Source organism: Balaenoptera ricei, chromosome 9 (assembly GCF_028023285.1).
Source record: "Balaenoptera ricei isolate mBalRic1 chromosome 9, mBalRic1.hap2, whole genome shotgun sequence".
NCBI lineage: Eukaryota > Metazoa > Chordata > Mammalia > Artiodactyla > Balaenopteridae > Balaenoptera > Balaenoptera ricei.
This window is the reverse complement of record NC_082647.1, coordinates 53473311-53491154: the sequence shown is the minus strand read 5'-3', so window position 1 is coordinate 53491154 and position 17844 is coordinate 53473311. Positions and strand designations below refer to the sequence as shown.

The 17844-nt window shown below is 40.1% G+C and overlaps 1 long non-coding RNA gene across 1 annotated transcript in view; it reads right to left on the bottom strand.

Moving 5' to 3' along the window:
• Positions 1–17844, bottom strand: part of LOC132371955 (uncharacterized) — a 329599-nt gene that overhangs the window by 106731 nt on the left and 205024 nt on the right. Inside the window, exon 4 of the long non-coding RNA XR_009505027.1 lies at positions 1501–1622. This is a non-coding gene — a long non-coding RNA (uncharacterized LOC132371955). The remainder of the gene's footprint in view (positions 1–1500; positions 1623–17844) is intronic.

Genomic DNA, 17844 nt, shown 5'->3' with positions numbered 1-17844 from the left:
TTCCTGAAAAAAGCCAAATGTCTTCATGATATCTTTATAAGCAACTCAAGTTTGGAAGTGGTAATTTATGTATACAGATTATGCTCAACAAAGCATGAATCATATAGATCCCATTATGTGATTATGCAAATAAACACTAAATATACAATTACAAGCATACATGGGCAGTGAAATTTAATTAATTATTATGACAGCTCACTTGCCAAATGTAGTTTTATTAACTAACCGTCCACAGATGTGTTTCCTCTCGATTCATTTACATTTTAATACCATGTAGAAATGATAAAGTATTGTAACAACAGATGATAAAAACAGATGGAATAAACATAACTGAACCCAAGATAATTTACATAGGTTTGAACTGAACAGTTTGTATATTTAAGCCAGTCTTAAATGCTTTATTCTTGTATTGTGGCTATTTAGGAAGAACGTCACACACACACACACACACACACACACACACAAAGACATTCAAACCAGCCAAGGACATTTACAAATGCATATTTAAAGGCTATTAAGTAGCTTTTTTAATTGATGAGCAATCACTAATTATATCTGAAGGTATAAATATTAAAAGAAAAAAGTGATCAAAAAGATCAGACATCGTAACCTAGAGATTATAAAAATTATCAATAAACATTCATGCTAAGTGAAGTAAACATTTGACAAATGACTAGGTATAATTGAAAATCTCAGCCACTTATAGATTACATTCTCCCCTGGAGGGCTGCATTCAAAACTTAAATAATAAAAAAAAAAAAAAAAAAAAATTAAATAATTGATGATCTTTCTAAAGAAGAATCTAAAACCATCAGAATCACTTCATTCCATTCCAAAAGAGTACTTGTACGTGTGTACGTGTATTTGCATCACCAAGTCTTTTAATAGGCATATATTCGAATTGACATCCAGGACTGTTACTCCCATTTGTTCGAAATTCCATCAAATAAGATTGCAATTACATTAAAAAGTCAATATTGGGGGCATCAGACTTCTCTGATGTCCAAATGGTGAAGAAAATTTCTTCTTGTTTGTCAAAAAAGATTACAGGAATAGGATAGGACACGACCTGGTTACCAGAATATAAGTGCTCAGCAGTCTGTGGAAAGCCTCCCTCCCCCCTGATTATATCATACGGTGTTCCTGGCAGAATCCTCCTTCAGCGGGAAGCAGAGGGTTAGAACTGCGTGGGCTTCAAATCACCTTCGCTCTCCTTCAACAGTTATTTTAACCATAATTCATTTCTCGGGTGGTATTTTCACCGTTCATACTTTACTTCTACTATTATGTGCATGGTGCTAAAAGAAAGCGCCTAAGATTGTGTGAATAGGAAAAGAGCATTTTCTAAAACTGAGTTATTTTATAGTCAAGTAAGAGCTTTTTAAAAGAAGTTAGAGTAGGTATTTCTATGTAGGGCTTCATTCTGCCCTACTGCAGAAAAATGACTGTTCATCCCTGGCTTGCCTTTGGGACTCAGAGATATATGAGAACTGGGCTTACCAGAAAAGGCCACGTGTATCTGATGGGAGGCAGCAAGGCTGATCAATATCGCAATGCCAATAGAAAGGGTCCTCTTAAGCTACACCGTCTAGGGCCGAAGGCACTGGCTGGTGACTACTCAGCTGCAAAGATGTAATTGAAGATATAACTTAATTAGAAGAAGCAGAACTGAAGTGGGTTTTTTGGGGGGTTTTATTTTTTGTTTTATTTTGAAACTTACAAGAAATTGTACAGCTAAGCAGGTACAGTGAAATAGCCTCGCTAGAAAGAGAATGATAGTTAATATTTATACAATAAAATCACATCTTATCCCTGGGCCACAGTCATCATTTGTGCTTGAGTTAAGTATAGTGGCTTATTTTTTAATTTCCAATTATATCTTTGAAATAGAAAGATACAACGGAGTCTGGAAAATGGATCGCGTCTCCCCACACCCACACTACAAGCCCACATTCACTGCCTTTGCAACCCCTTCCTTTACCACTTTTATGCTCATCTCATGTCATCAAGAAGCTTCTTCAATGGTTAAAAGTAAAGTAGAATGGTTGGGATGAATCAGATACACAAAATATCTAACTGACCTCATTAACAACTTAAAACTTGGGAATTCTTAAGCCTTATATTTAAAGTTCTTGGAAAATATGCATTGTTGCCTTATCTTTCCTCAAATAACCATAAAAAGGCCTTAAAATCTTGATAAAATTTTCTGGGGATTATAGTACTTTTCTGTATTATATACTATTAAGCCACTGTTATTGTTAGCAATAAAAATTTTGCATCTTCATAAATTAAAAAACATTTTTTGTAACACCAAGTCTATATTCTCTAAAGTGTGATTTCTAATAACTTTGATACCTATAATGAACTGAGTAAGTTACATTTGATGGTGACATCACACCACCTTTGTGCCAATGTTCAAAAACTGGGCAGAAACCTCAAACCAGTGGCCTGTATGACTGGGTTGACGGATTTGAACAGGTTCCTTAGAGTCACATTCTGTCTCCACAGTCACGGATGCCTGCATTTTCAGTAATAATTGTCATCCCCACTTTACCACCACAAATAAATGTGTTCAAAATGGTTTCAATGTCCTCCATGGAAAACACTACCTTGTAAATTCCTTGTTCATAGGTATATTTCCAAACATTAATAATGAAATAAGTGAATTATCTCTATCATGGAATCCTATTTTTTCTTTCATTCATAGAAATTTAAAACACTGTTGTTATGGCACCTCTACAAATTCTGATTCAAACCTTTGGTTTGCTGTGCCAGGCTCCAGCAATCAGACTACAGACTAAGTGGCATATTCAGCTTCTTTGGGGCTCTAGGGAGTTAATAGGTTTGTTCATTTGTTTTGATTTGTTTGTTGTTGTTTTACTTTCTAGTTCTTTAGCATTTTTGTTGATTTCTGTTCAGAGCAAATTGTGTCAGATATCCTAGCTCTACATCTTCTGTGATTTGATATGCTAGTTTCTCTTGGTCATCTGAGTCCTTCAATTTACCAGCATTCCAATTCACACATAGTGAGAGGTTTCTGGACAACCAGATCCCTCTGCTGCATTCCGTAAGAGACATTTCATTCTGAACTACTTGGTCTGTGATACCTTAAAGGAGACTGGGGACAAGATTCTATAAACCTATTTTCTATTTCAATTGGATGCATGTCCATTCATGAAGGCTGATCCCTCACCTTCAACTCAGCCATAAACTAACAGTCCTGAGTCTTCAAAGTCAGTGATGTCACTTATGTCTACCGTATGCTAATATGAGATACCTTCCCGGGTCTGTGCTTAACATGCCTTGTGTCATGATCTGACCATTGCCTGTCCTCAGAATTCACCTCTCAGTGTCCTCCTGCAACATTATACTCCAAGTCCCTCTGGCCACCTTCCTTTCCTTTAACAAAGAAAGCTCATTCCTGCTTTAGAGCTTCTACAATTGCTGTTCCTAGAAATCTCTACTCCAAAACCTTCCTAACTTGCACCTTGCTACCACTTAAGTCTTAAATGAAATGTCAGCGGTGCCTTACCCGATTTCTCATTCAGAATTAGTATCCCCATCTCCACACACCCATCATACACAAATAAGGACGTTCCAGAGATGGTAAGGGCTTCCCAAGAGCAGGTAAGAATGACTAGCAGCTTAAGCTGGTAAACATGCCATTAATTTGTAAAGACAAAGCTCTGAATGTTAATAAACTTTTTCAGAGTTTCAGACGTTGACATAAGGCTCGAGTCTTAACTTTTTCATAATATAGTTTTGAAATGCCCTCTGTAACAGAATAATAATCCATACTATTTTCATGATAAGGTCATTTAATTTCATTTTAATTCTTTATAAAACAGCATTTTGTGTGAGAACGTTCATGAGATGAAGAATAAATCTGAAACAGTTTGTGAAGGCACCTAGCACTGTGCCTAGAACATAGCAGATGCTTGATAATGCTTGTTGACCGACTACACAAATAGCATCTTTTAAAATGACAGTTATATTTTCTAACAGGCCTGGGGTTACACAAGTCAACACTGCAGTATGAAATAAGGGGAGCTGAAATGAGGTACGGCCAGAAAATCTCTCTCCCGCACTGATTCTACCAACAGTGTGTCATTCTGAAGTCATTCCTTTCCTTTCCATTAGAGACCTCTTTTTGAAATGCAAGACTTCAGGAAATTGTAGCAAACCCCTGTTGTGTTGTATATTCAGGCTCTCTTCTGCAGGAACCACCCCCCTCTTGACCCCAACCAATAGGGGAACTCCTAGAAGCCAAGTGTCTTTTACATTATGTGATTTTTCCCTAACTAGGCTAGTCAGACTTTTTCTTCCAGGAAGTTAAAATTCTAATCTAAAAGATACAAAAACTGGGAATTTTGAATCTTGTTCCGATAAACAGCAGAGCTTTAGATCTGTCCAGTACAATAGCTACTAGTCACAGGTAGCTCTTTAAAATCAGATTTCAATTTCAGTGAATTAGAATTAAAAATTCAGCTCCTCAGTTGCATTAGCCATATTTCAAGTGTTTGATATTATACAGCATTTCCATCATCACAGAATATTCTATTAGACAGAGGTGCTTTAAAGCAGGGCTCAACAAACTACAGCCCATAGTCCAAATTTTTTTTGACAATCCATAAGATAAGGAGGTTTTTTCATTTTTAAATAGTTGGAAAAAATAAAAGAAGATTCTAGGATGTGAAAATTATGTGGCATTCAAATTTCAGAGTCCACAAATAAAGTTTTATTGGAACATAGCCATGCTCATTTATTTACATATTATAGATGGCGTTGAGTATTTTTGACAGGTCGTAAAGTCTAAAATATTGACTATCTGGCCCTTTATAGAAAAAGTTTGCTGACCTCTGCTCTAGAGGGTGGTGCTAAGGTCTCCAAACCTGTCTCAGATTCTGAAAGGTTATGAGGAGACCAGATAACACTTACACTGAAATGCCAATGATGTGTCAGGTACACGGAATGTCTTTTCATTTCTGTGTTGAAGGTTGGAAAGGAGAAGGACCACTGCTAAGAGTATGTGTTGATATTGGGGGGATTAAAGGGGAAGAATGTCTTCTTCCCCAATACCAACAGACAGGTGTGAGAGCGTCACATTTTACTGTGCTAACCGCAGTGTGCCCAGGTGCGCCAGAGCCAAAAAGCAGAGGTGAAAAAATGAATGCCCTAGCATTTCTCTAGAGGCTTCTAGATTTCCTCTGTGAGAGTCCTGCTAAACTCCCTTTACACGTGAGCACAGTACCAACACACTCTGCCGCTGTACAGCTAGACACACAGGCCAGAGCTGATGGGCCTCAAGCCAAATGTAAGCGTCATCCGAGTGCAAAACATGCAACAGCATCCTGGGTGAGCTGTGAACTCCTCCCAACACTGAAGGGAGGCACACTTATTGTGTGTGTTTCTTGAAAAGATTTCATTACAAAAGGGTAATTGACACAGTCAAGAAATGGCCAGGGTCACCCACACTATAGGAGTTACACTTTCCTGGGACTTGCCCGTAAATTGACAGAAAAAGGCGATCCCAGGCAGAAGGATACAAAAGATCAAGATAGAATTCCTGAAATGGGTACAGAGATGAAAGTGTCTCGGGGCTCAGAAGAGAGGCTGTGCTTCATGGAAATTCTGGGTCACTTGCTGTGACAAGTAACTCTCAGCTCAGGACTCGCATGTAGAAAACTCCGGAGTCTTCTCTCTAGTAATAAGTCTGACAAATCATGTTTCATTTTCTCAGGCGGTGCCAGGTAATCACTTTGTCTCTAGCTCTAATATAATCACTATGGAAAAGTAGGTGAGAGTACCAGCATGACATCAGAGGGCCTGAGTTGGAATCATGTCCCCATCACCTATTAGCTTCCTCATTTTTCTCAACTACAAGATGAGATAGCTACTTATAAATTTGTCTTGATCAATAATTAAGATATTTCAAATAAAAGTGCTTACCACTGAGACAGGCAAGAACAGTAAAATGGATGCTGATTTAGAAGACATTGCTAACGGCCCAGCCACTGCCCATCTTTGTCCCCCGCTTCCTTTGCAAACAGATTTCTGAGAATGCACAGTCAGTGTCTAATTCCAAGCAGTGAATCACGATCTGTTTAGACCTATTCTGACAACCCTGTCCCCACTCTCCCAGCCTCCTTTGCAGTTAGAGCTTGTGGGGTGCCCCATTTCTAGCCAATGAGACCTTAGTAGAAAGTTCCTGGATATTAGGTAGGCTGGGGATGGAGGTAGTTCTGGGAGAGCTTTGGTTTTCTCAGATGGGAGGGGACAGACAATAAAGTAACAAATATGAAGACAAGGCCACAAGAATTAGAGTCACAACCATAAAAACCCTCAGCCACTGAGCAATTAATCAATACTCTAGACTTCTCGTGTCATGAGAAAAATAAATCTCCACCTGTTAGGCATTATCTTACTGTCACCCATTCCTAAAAATGGATTAGGTAGAATAAAGGTACCCAAATTGTACTGATAAAAAATGCTGAATTTCCCTAGAAATATGCTAGCCATCAATATAAAAATGGGAAAAGAAAGAAGCAAACTATGTCAACTAAAGTTTCCTTCCCTCACAGTTCCCTCCAGGGGAGTGTCTTTAAGCCCTGCTTCTCTCCTTCCCTGTTAGAACCTATAATGCCATGCAGAGGCAGTCATGGCTGCCACAAGAAGCCACGTCTTTCTCTGTTTGGGAACCATCTTAATGCTACAGGGAGAGGGACACAAGGACAATAAAAACATTTTCCAAGTGTTTACTATATGCCAGGGACTGTTCTAAGAGTGTTACACATATCGACCCATTTAGTACAATTATATGCTGATATTGGTACTATTTTTTTTTAATTAATTTATTTTTTATTTATTTATTTTTGGCTGCGTTGGTTCTTCGTTGCTGCACACGGGCTTTCTCTAGTTGCAGCGAGCGGGGGCTACTCTTTGTTGTGGTGCGGTGGCTTCTCTTGTTGAGGAGCATGGGCTCTAGGCGCACAGGCTTCAGTAGTTGTGCCATGTGGGCTCAGTAGTTGTGGCTTGCAGGCTCTAGAGCACAGTAGTTGTAGCTCAGTAGTTGTGGCACACGGGCTCAGTTGCTTTGTGGCATGTGGGATCCTCCCGGGCCAGGGATCAAACCCATGTCCCCTGCATTAGCAGGCAGATTCTCAATCACTGCGCCACCAGGGAAGTCCCCAATTATTATTATTTTTTTAACATCTTTATTGGAGTATAATTGCTTTACAATGGTGTGTTAGTTTCTGCTTTATAACAAAGTGAATCAGTTATACATATACATATGTTCCCATATCTCTTCCCTCTTGCATCTCCCTCCCTCCCACCCTCCCTATCCCACCCCTCTAGGTGGTCACAAAGCACCGAGCTGATCTCCCTGTGCTATGCGGCTGCTTCCCACTAGCTATCTATTTTACGTTTGGTAGTGTATATATGTCCATTCCACTCTCTCACTTTGTCACAGCTTACCCTTCCCACTCCCCATATCCTCAAGTCCATTCTCTAGTAGGTCTGTGTCTTTATTCCCGTCCTGCCACTAGGTTCTTCATGACCTTTTTTTTTTCCTTAGATTCCATATATATGTGTTAGCATATTTGTTTTTCTCTTTCTGACTTACTTCACTCTGTATGACAGACTCTAGGTCCATCCACCTCACTACAAATAACTCAATTTCGTTTCTTTTTATGGCTGAGTAATATTCCATTGTATATATGTGCCACATCTTCTTTATCCATTCATCTGTTGATGGACACTTAGGCTGCTTCCATGTCCTGGTTATTGTAAATAGAGCTGCAATGAACATTTTGGTACATGTCTCTTTTTGAATTATGGTTTTCTCAGGGTATATGCCCAGTAGTGGGATTGCTGGGTCGTATGGTAGTTCTATTTTTAGTTTTTTAAGGAACCTCCATACTGTTCTCCATAGTGGCTGTATCAACTTACATTCCCACCTACAGTGCAAGAGGGTTCCCTTTTCTCCACACCCTCTCCAGCATTTATTGTTTCTAGATTTTTTGATGATGGCCATTCAGACCGGTGTGAGATGATATCTCATTGTAGTTTTGATTTGCATTTCTCTAATGATGAATGATGTTGAGCATTCTTTCATGTGTTTGTTGGCAATCTGTATATCTTCTTTGGAGAAATGTCTGTTTAGGTCTTCTGCCCATTTTTGGATTGGGTTGTTTGTTTTTTTGATATTGAGCTATTTTTTTTAACTTTTTATTTTACATTGGAGTACAGCTGATTAACAATATTGTCATAGTTTCAGGTGCACAGCAAAGGGACTCAGCCATACATATACATGTATCCATTCTCCCCCAAACTCCCCTCCCATCCAGGCTGCCACATAACATTGAGCAGAGTTCCCTGTGCTATACAGTAGGTCCTTGTTGGTTATCCAATTTAAATATAGTGTTATTAACCCCATTTTACAAATGGAGAAACTGATGCACAGAAGAGTTAAGTAACTTGCCTAAGGTCACACAGCTAGAAAGTGATGGAAGGAGGATCCAAACTCAAGCAAACTGAGTGTGAATTTAAGCAGTATGTGCTAGCACCTCTCCCTCTGAGATGGCAATAAGCATGATGTTCAGCAAGATAAGGAGTTGAAATTGACCTGATAAATTGATCTGGCAGGGACCTTTTAAAAACCCCAAATCTCGTATTTTGCCAAGCCATCTATTTATCAAGCTCTTCGAGGTATCCAGCTAATAAGGGAATAGGTCAGTCAGTTTAGAAAGTTAGACAATCTAAACATCTACCAACTACTAGAAAAGAATGGAAGGTGTTTAGCTTTGAAAACAATGATGAAGGGACCCATCAAAGGGGAGAGAAACTCTCCAGAAGAGAGATATGAAGGGAGCAATGCAGAATTTAGAAGGTCGGGTAACATTTATCCCCACCTATATCAGCTCTCTTGGCTGTCAGATGTGGCTCTTACTCTTCTATTTTCCCCCCAAGATACTGAGTTGAAATCTGCCTACCATCAGTATTCTCATCTAACCTGGGTAACTGCCCCTCTGTATCCTTAAGCAACAGTCTAGAAGTAGAACAAGCTCGAGCCTATTGTTGGGGAGCAGAGTCACTACATTAGTTTGGGCAAGTTGTCCTGTTTGGGATGGATAACTCAGTTGAACAAGGCAACTGTAAAATTCTCTTTCATATTGTACCTGAAGTAAATTATGTACAATTTCATTTCAAGAGAAAGGAATGGTTTAAGTGACCAGTAAGAGCACCTTTTGTTTCTATTGGTTCTTGGTAACCATATTAGCTTTTCTAATGGAGTCCAAATTCACCTTTGCTTGCATACTCATTCATTCAAGATACAAACTATTGCATTCCAGCAATGTGACAGGCATGGTGTAAAATCATATTAACAGAGCAAGAGATGTGCCCCATATCCCTTCTATTTCTTTCTAGAGGTTTTAGGAGTGGAAACTAAATTTTATGCTGGTACATTAATGTATCTTATATTTACCGGTGCTCGTGAAACAGAACCTTGAATTCTCTGATAAGCATGACAGTGGCAGAGTACAGATAGGCAGCTCTTCTGGAAAGGGCCTGTTTGGAAAGTAATTAGCAGTGGCATTGAGAAATGACTGATGGCTGAGGACACTAAAGTGTTTAAGGCAGGGGTTCCAAAAAGGGAAGCCTGACCTAGAAAGCATTTGATAAATGCCTGAAGGATTTCGCCCCAGCAACCCACTGTTTCTTACTCCGAAACACCTATTCCTTCCTTGAGTCCATGCCACTCCCAGACTGTCTACTGCAGTCAGGGATACACACACGCCCTCCACAAGGACTATCACCACCCACACTGACCCCTCCCCCCAAAACACAGATTTAGGGAATTAAAAACTGCTTTCTCCTTGCAAACACACACACAAAACAAGGCTGCTAGATTAATGTCATCCCTAAATTGTCTGTTCCGATGGGTGATCACTGCTCTGAAGGAATCTGTCTGCATGTATTTTATTGATCATCTTTAAGAAACCCAGCAACCTCACCACTTTTTAAAGAGCAGAAACAGGTTCTGCTATCTCAGAGCATACGAAGCCACACTGGGGCTATTTTTAAGGGGAAAAAAACCTGCCTATTTAAAAAGAGAGAGAGAGAGAGAGAGAGGCCATCCAAATTTATGTCAATAAACTAGATAAAAGCTGACAGAATAAATTTGGATCCCAACCCCTCCTTTTTTGACACGAAGAAAAAGAAAGGAGTCTAGGGCCATGAAGAGCATGCCTACCGCTCCATTCTGGAAGAATGACACTGAATGAGATGTGAGGAGACAAGGTGGCAGGTCGGAACACAAGTTTACCTTCAGTGTGGGATGTATGTTAATGCTTCCTTCATTGTGGCTCTGTGGCCATCACCTGGTCGAAAGCCTTATGATCAGTAGAAGTCTCCACCACTCATGGAAATGAAGTGGGTGATTCAGGAAGAAAACTCCAGGTGGTGACATGGTCCACCTCTCCTCCACATTTGCGACAATTGCCCTGTTCAGGTTCTCACCGCCTTTGGCAGCACCACTTGCCAGAAACTTTAATAGAGATGAAGAAAAGCAAAACTGTCAGCTTCAATAGCAGCCCACAACAGACGAATATATTTCCAAATTAATCGAGTAAGAACATTTGGCCATGTCTGCCAGATTTATTTTATTGTATGATTTGCAGGCTAATAATGAAGACTGAGTTCTTAATTATAAGATTTGCATTTCTCCACTCCATCATAAAAGCTCATACAAAAGCTGGTTTTTTCCTTCACTGAAATAAGAGTTTAAATGCATGATGGAGAAAGGACAGATTGGCAAATCAAACACCTTCCTAACTAGTATTTCTTAAGGACTAAAGGTCCTTCTCAAGTTACCAAAAGGTATAAGTTATAAAATTCAGCTCTTGGTCTCACAATTTTGGAAGTTCCATTTCTTGTACCACAGGCAGGAAGAAAAGGTGGTGCACTTGTTCGTACATGAAGAAGCCCATGTTAACTCCCCATCACCTGAGATGTGCACTGTGAGTCATTTCACAGGGTGGATTTTAGTTTTGAACGAAACCCCAAGTGTAAATGATTTGGCGGGTGTGAGGAGACAGACTGAGAACAGGGATACCGCCCCAAACTCCTGAAAAAATGGGTGTAACAGGTTCAAAACTAAAGAAGACCCAGAGTGCTAACCTCAAAAGCCCTTTGATGCCACATGTTGAGCAACTGCTTGAAACCTCCACTTACTAGCACTGACTCACTGGAGGACAAAGCTCTAGCTTTAGACAAGCTGTGTGGTGGACCAGTTGTGGGAGACCAAAGCACAGGACTGGCTGTTGTCAGTGTTTTAGAACAATGCAAGAGAAGAGAAGCTTGCTCCTGGGAAGGGGGTTTCTTTGGGATAGAGAACTAGAGAGAGGCCACCAGACAAGAAGGTTCTTGAGGGTAGAAGAAATTGGAGTCTGTGAAGGGTCTTGATTTCAGACTTTAGCTACTGGTCAAAGACAAAGGTTGAACAGAAAGCAAGAATTTTTTAAAGCACATTTTTTAAAGTGGCTGAAAAGGAAGAAGAAGATGGAAATATCCATGTCAGTGGCTCTTGAACATTAGCATGTATCAGAATCCCCCGGAGTGTTTGTTAAATTACAGCTGCTGGGCCCACTCTGAATAGGAGGCCCAAGGTGAGGCTTTGAGAGTGTACGTGTCTGACAAGTTCCCAGCTGATGCTGATACTGCTGGTCTGGGGACCACATTCTGAGAACCACTGATTCACATCAGATTTTCTCACTCTCAGCATGACTGACATTTGGGGCCAGATAATTCTTGTTGTGAGGAACTGTACTGTGCATTGTAGGATGTTTAGCAGCAACCCTGGCCTTTACCCACTAGATGCCAGTAGCAACCCACACACACGTGACAACCAAAAATGCCTCCAGACATTGTCAAATATCCCACAGAGGGGACCATTGCCCACTGAAAACCACTGATATACACACACACACACACACACACACACACAAACACACACACATGTATACCTTTTCAGATTCTTTTCCCTTATAGGTTATTAAAAAATATTGAGTATAGTTCCCTGTGCTATACAGTAGGTCCTTGTTGGTTATCTGTTTTATATATAGTAGTGTGTATATCCAACGCCATTTTTACTTTGGAAACTAAGAATAATGATAGTGAATGTAGCATTCAGTAAATGTTAGCTCATATCCTCTTCTTTTGTCCACATAGGATTTCATCTCTGGCCTTATCCTGATACTCTTGGGAGTATAAGATTAGTGCTGACAAAAGTGAGAATTTTGTCTGTATAAGGTTTTCTGGATTGGACCCAGAGGTTTTTAACTGCTGTAGTGAATTACTTGTTCCTTAAAGCCTGGGGTATCACGCCAAAATTGTTTAATTGAGTTGAAAAAGGTTATTTACAGTATTTTCCACATAACTGACTTTTTCAGCCAACTGATTTGCCTACAGTAGAACATCGCCAATTTATGCTAGTGACTGAGAGAACACTGGATATTACAAATTTAAGAATTAGCAAGTATGGGGGCTTCCCTGGTGGCGCAGTGGTTGAGAATCTGCCTGCCAATGCAGGGGACACGGGTTCGAGCCCTGGTCTGGGAAGATCCCACATGCCACGGAGCAACTGGGCCCGTGAGCCACAATTACTGAGCCTGCGCGTCTGGAGCCTGTGCTCCGCAACAAGAGAGGCCGCGATGGTGAGAGGCCCGCGCACCGCGATGAAGAGTGGTCCCCACTTGCCGCAACTAGAGAAAGCCCTCGCACAGAAACGAAGACTCAACACAGTCATAAATAAATAAATAAATAAATAAATAAATAAAAGAATGTGAATTTCTTTAAAAAAAAAAAAAAGAATTAGCAAGTATGGTAAGGGAAAGCATGAAATTAAAAGCAATTAGGGCCATCTCATCACAAAAGGGACTTGATTAGTCCATGCTTATTATTTATGGTAGTGATTTATAACACGTCATCATTTATTTTGTAACGAAACCTTCGTGATGTGACATTTTACTCTCATCCTACAAGAAAGATGGACAAAGCTGCCAGAGAATTGGTAAAGCTCATCAGCTTTCCTGATCGACCCATTCATTCACTCAGCATTTACTGTTCTATGCCCCTGGCCCTGTGCAAAGTACATCTAAGCACAATTTTAATGGCTTTCTTCTACTGCTATCAGACTCATAGATTTTCACTGGAACCCAGAAAGCATTGAAAATACAAAGAAGAAAACAGAAGAACACCAGTAATCTCATCACCTAGAGATGACCACTGTTAACATTTGCCATGTCTACTTCCAATATTTTTCTATTGCATACACACATAAAGAAAATGTGAAGTATGTAAATATCTTTGCATAATTAAGATCATGTTTTATTTTCAATTTTGTGTTCTGGTTTTTCACCTAGCTGTTGATGAGAACATACCAAATTATATATGTAACTTAATTATTGCCGCACATTTAAAGTGTATCTTATAGCTAGTGGGAAGCAGCCACACAGCACAGGGAGATCAGCTCGGTGCTTTGTGACCACCTAGAGGGGTGGGATAGGGAGGGTGGGTGGGAGGCAGACACAAGAGGGAGGAGATATGGGGATATATGTATACGTATAGCTGATTCACTTTGTTATAAAGCAGAAACTAACACACCATTGTAAAGCAATAAAGATGTTAAAAGTTTTTTTTAATTTAAAAAATAAAGTGTATCTTAAAGTCATCGCTTATGTCAACCTAGTTAATACTTAGAAAGCAGCAGTTGTTTAGTTGCAATTATTTGAAAATAAATTAAAATTGTTCCAATAGTCCAAACTGGTTTTGCATCATTAGAAGTATGACATTTGTATATTTTTCTGAATGGCTGAAAATAACTCAGTATAGAAGACTAGACAAATTCAGTTCAAAGCTGGTATTACTCGCACTGGCTACCAAAGTGTTATCTTCCTGGTGTAAGCAGCAACAACTTCAGGGAAACAGGAACAAGCACTGGTTCAATCTATACTTAGCCTTCTAATGAAATGGAGCTTCCTCAGTCATTACATTGTGTTATAATTTCCATAGCCATTTTCAGCCCACTTCAATTTTGGAGAACTTCGATTAGAAGTTCCAGAAAAATAATTCTTGTTTGCATTGTTACTATTTCTATTTCACAGGTGAATTAATTGTAGCACTAAATGGGTAGGTGATTTTTAGAGGACTACATAGGAATTGAATTTCTTACCATCCCTAAGGATTTTTTTTTAAATCCTTGATCTCCTACCCACTCTCTCAAATGAAGACTAAAGTTGTGCCTGAAGGAAACAGATGTGGTGGAGTCATTTTCAGTTGAAACTATGGCCACCACACGAGAATAATTGGCTTTAATTAATGTGTTTAACAGCTTCAAGCTGACTATGCATTTGCACAATTCCCCTAAAAGCTTCCTAACAGCATCCTCTAAAGTGTGCCTAACAATCTCTGAGAAAGTCCCTCAGAAGCACTTCAGTAGTCTTGATAGAAATATTTCACCGAGTGCTATTTAAAGCACGTTAACATCTCTTCTGTGTTCAGTTCTACAAGACACCTAATACTGCTCACAGTAGGTTCTCAATAAATGTTCACAATCACATATTCTTAGTGGAAATTTAAATGGCTACTGAGTTCTTTTATCTCCAGAATTGATGATTTGCGGTCTTTTCATTGATATTCCCTGGAAAACTGCTGTAGTCTTGTAATTTCTATTGTAAGTCTGAGGCATTCAGAGTTAATAAAAGAGAAGCAAGAAGTCCTTTGTTCTGTTTCTTCCAGTTCATAAATTAATCTCTTTGGTGTATGTTCATATATTGAGGCAAGGTAAATTCCTTTGTGATGCCCAGAAAATAATATAACAGGAGTTAACGCAGAGAGTTCTTTTCCAGGGAAAGAAAATTCACCCTTAGTGGTCCTGCTCCGTGCCTGCCCTGAGCTGGCAACATTACACTATCTCATTTGAACCTTGCAATGACCTTATAGTAAAGAAAAAGAGGCTTGGAGCGTTAAGTCTAGGATCCGACCTGATCCTACATCTGTCTGACTTCAAGCTTGTGTTGTTTCCACCTCAGCATGAACTATTTAACAATCATTGCATAATCCAATAGATTTCCAATGCTGCAGTATATGCCAAGTGGCCACGAGGTCCAAGGAGCTGGCCACAAAGGAGACCCAGCTGGTTCCCTGCTCTCCAGGAAGTATGTTCTAGAACTCATATTATTTTACAAGAATGCAAAGTCTAGATAAAGTCTGGAGCTTTTTTCCTTCATTCGTCAATGTACCAGATAATGTGCTAAACACGTGGGATACTTTTGTAAAATCTTAGGAAAAAAGAATTTTGGAGTCCTCCAAGTGAAATCCACACTGGGTCAGGGTTCCACAATAGTGCCCCACAGAATATCCTGACTCTTTCCAACAAAGAATAATGTCAGCCCAGGAATAGAAAACCACGAACCCCAAAATATTCCAATGCCAAACCTGTCTATAACTGCATCCCTAGGGCAGCAGGGTTCCTAAAATCATTTATTCATTCAGCAAATGTGTTTCGAGCATCCACTTTTTGCCTGATACAACTGTACTTACTCGGGATATATCAGTGGAAAAAGCAGGAGATTCTAGCCCTTGGGGAGCTTGAATTCTGGAAGGATAAAGACAAGAAACAATAGACATAATAAATAAGCAAATCATACAACAGATATCAGGAGGTGACTAGGACTATAGAAAAATATCCAGTATTGCAAAGGGACTCAGGAATGTGCAGATGGTACGCGCTGCAATTTTAAATCGGACAGTCAGGTTGGACTCCATGGAGAAGCTGATATTTGAGCAAAGGATTAAATGAAGTTAAGTGGTGAGCCATGTACACATCTGGGGAAGAAGGTTCCTGAGAGACGTACAAAAGTCCTAGGACAGAAGCATGCTTGACAAGTTTGAAGAAGCAAGGAGGGCTGTGCTGCCTGGGTGAAGTGGACATGAGGCACAGTAACAGGATGGAGAGGGGCATGGGGTCTGACTATGAAAGGCTTTGTACAACAGTGTAAGGACGGGGTTTTATCCCAAGTGGCATCTACTGCTAGATTTTGAGTAGAAAAGTGACATAATATGACTAACACATTAAAAAGGCTCACTCTGGATGCTATATTTTGAGTAAACAGTAAAGCAGTGGGGGATGGGCAGAGGGATATGGGCAGAAGCAGGAGGCCCATGTGACAAGGCTATCCAGTAAGAGGGGAGGTGACAGAGCCCTGGACCAGTGAGAGTAGTCAAGGTGGTGAGAAGTGGCCAAATTCTGGCATATCTGGAGATACACTGCAGAAAGAACTAACAGTATTTTCTGATAAACTGGATGTGGGGTATGAGAGAAAGAAGAGTGAAAGATGACTTCTCTGGTCTGGGCCTGAGCAGTTGGAAAGATGGATTTGCTGTCACCTAAAATGAGGAGAGCAGGGTTTTTTAAGAGGTGGATTCAGAAGCTCAGTTTTAGAGACATTAAATTTGAAATATCTATTAGACATCTAAGCAGAAAATAATCAAAAATATCACTTTGGAGGCAGTAAGAGAGATCTGATGGGATGATGTGAATTTGGGAGTTATTTTTTATTTGTTTGTTCATTTAAGCCACAAGATTGTATGAGATCACAAATAGAGCATCCAAGGACTCTGCCCTGGGCGCGCCAATGTTAAGAGGTCTGGGAGATGAGAAGGAAGGAGCAAAGGCACCTGAGAAGGAGTAGCCAATGATGTAGAAAGAAAACAGAGGGCATGGTATCCTAGAAGCCAGTGGAAGAAAGTCTCTTAAAGAGAAGAGAGAGCAATGTGTCCATTGCTGCAGAACTAAGATAAGCACTGAGAAGTGACCACTATATTTAGCAATAAGGAAGACATCAGTGACCCAGACAAGAGCAGTTTGAGGACAGTAGGGGGATAAAAGCCAAATTGAAAAGAGATGGGAGGAGAGAAATTGGAAACTGAGTTTAGACCACTCTGCTTCAAAGAGTTTTGCTGCAAAGAAACTGGGCAACAAGAGGTGGAAGAAGTGAAGTCAAAGAAGAGTTGTTTTCTTGCTTGTTTTTGGTTTTGTTTTGGTTTTTTGTTTTTAGTAAGATAAAAACAGCCACATGTTTGAATGCTGATGGTAATGACCCAGTAGACCAGTAAAACAAACAAACAAACAAAACCCTAATGACGTCAGAGAGGGAGGGGAGAACTTCTGGAGAACATCCTTGAGTAGCTGAGAGAAGATGGGACCCAGTGGCTGAGATAGGGGTACAGACACCCACCCATGGTCACAGCTAGGACAGCAGAGTATGTGGGTGCAGACCCTAGAGGGCTTTGAAAGTAAATGTCATGAGAAGCTGTGGAAATGCTCTTCCAATGCCCAAATTTTCTCTGTGAAAATGAAGGCAATGAAAGTGTTGAAGCTTGGGGAGTAGGAAAGAGTAAACTAGCTGTCAAGCAGAGCAGAATAGGGAAAGTTTGGAATGATTGTCGGTGGGCACTCAGAGCCCAGATGAGGTTCAAGGTCAAGAATTTAAGGAGACTAGTCAGCCTCATTGTGTATTTTTCTGAAGTCATAAGGGCGGTGGCCTGGAGAAATTAGAGAGTTGGATTTAACCAGAGTTGTGGTTTGGAGAGTACAAGTGAGTACAATGAAGGGAATGGGACAAAAGAAGGATTAGAGCCACCAAGCATGGAGGTTATGCTGGACATAGGTCAGTGAAAGTGGCAGGTCACTGGTTGATTAATCCCTCCTATTTGAACAGATTCTGCGAAGGAGACCCAAGGTGGCATGTGTTACATTCCTGAATAGTTACTGGTGACCTT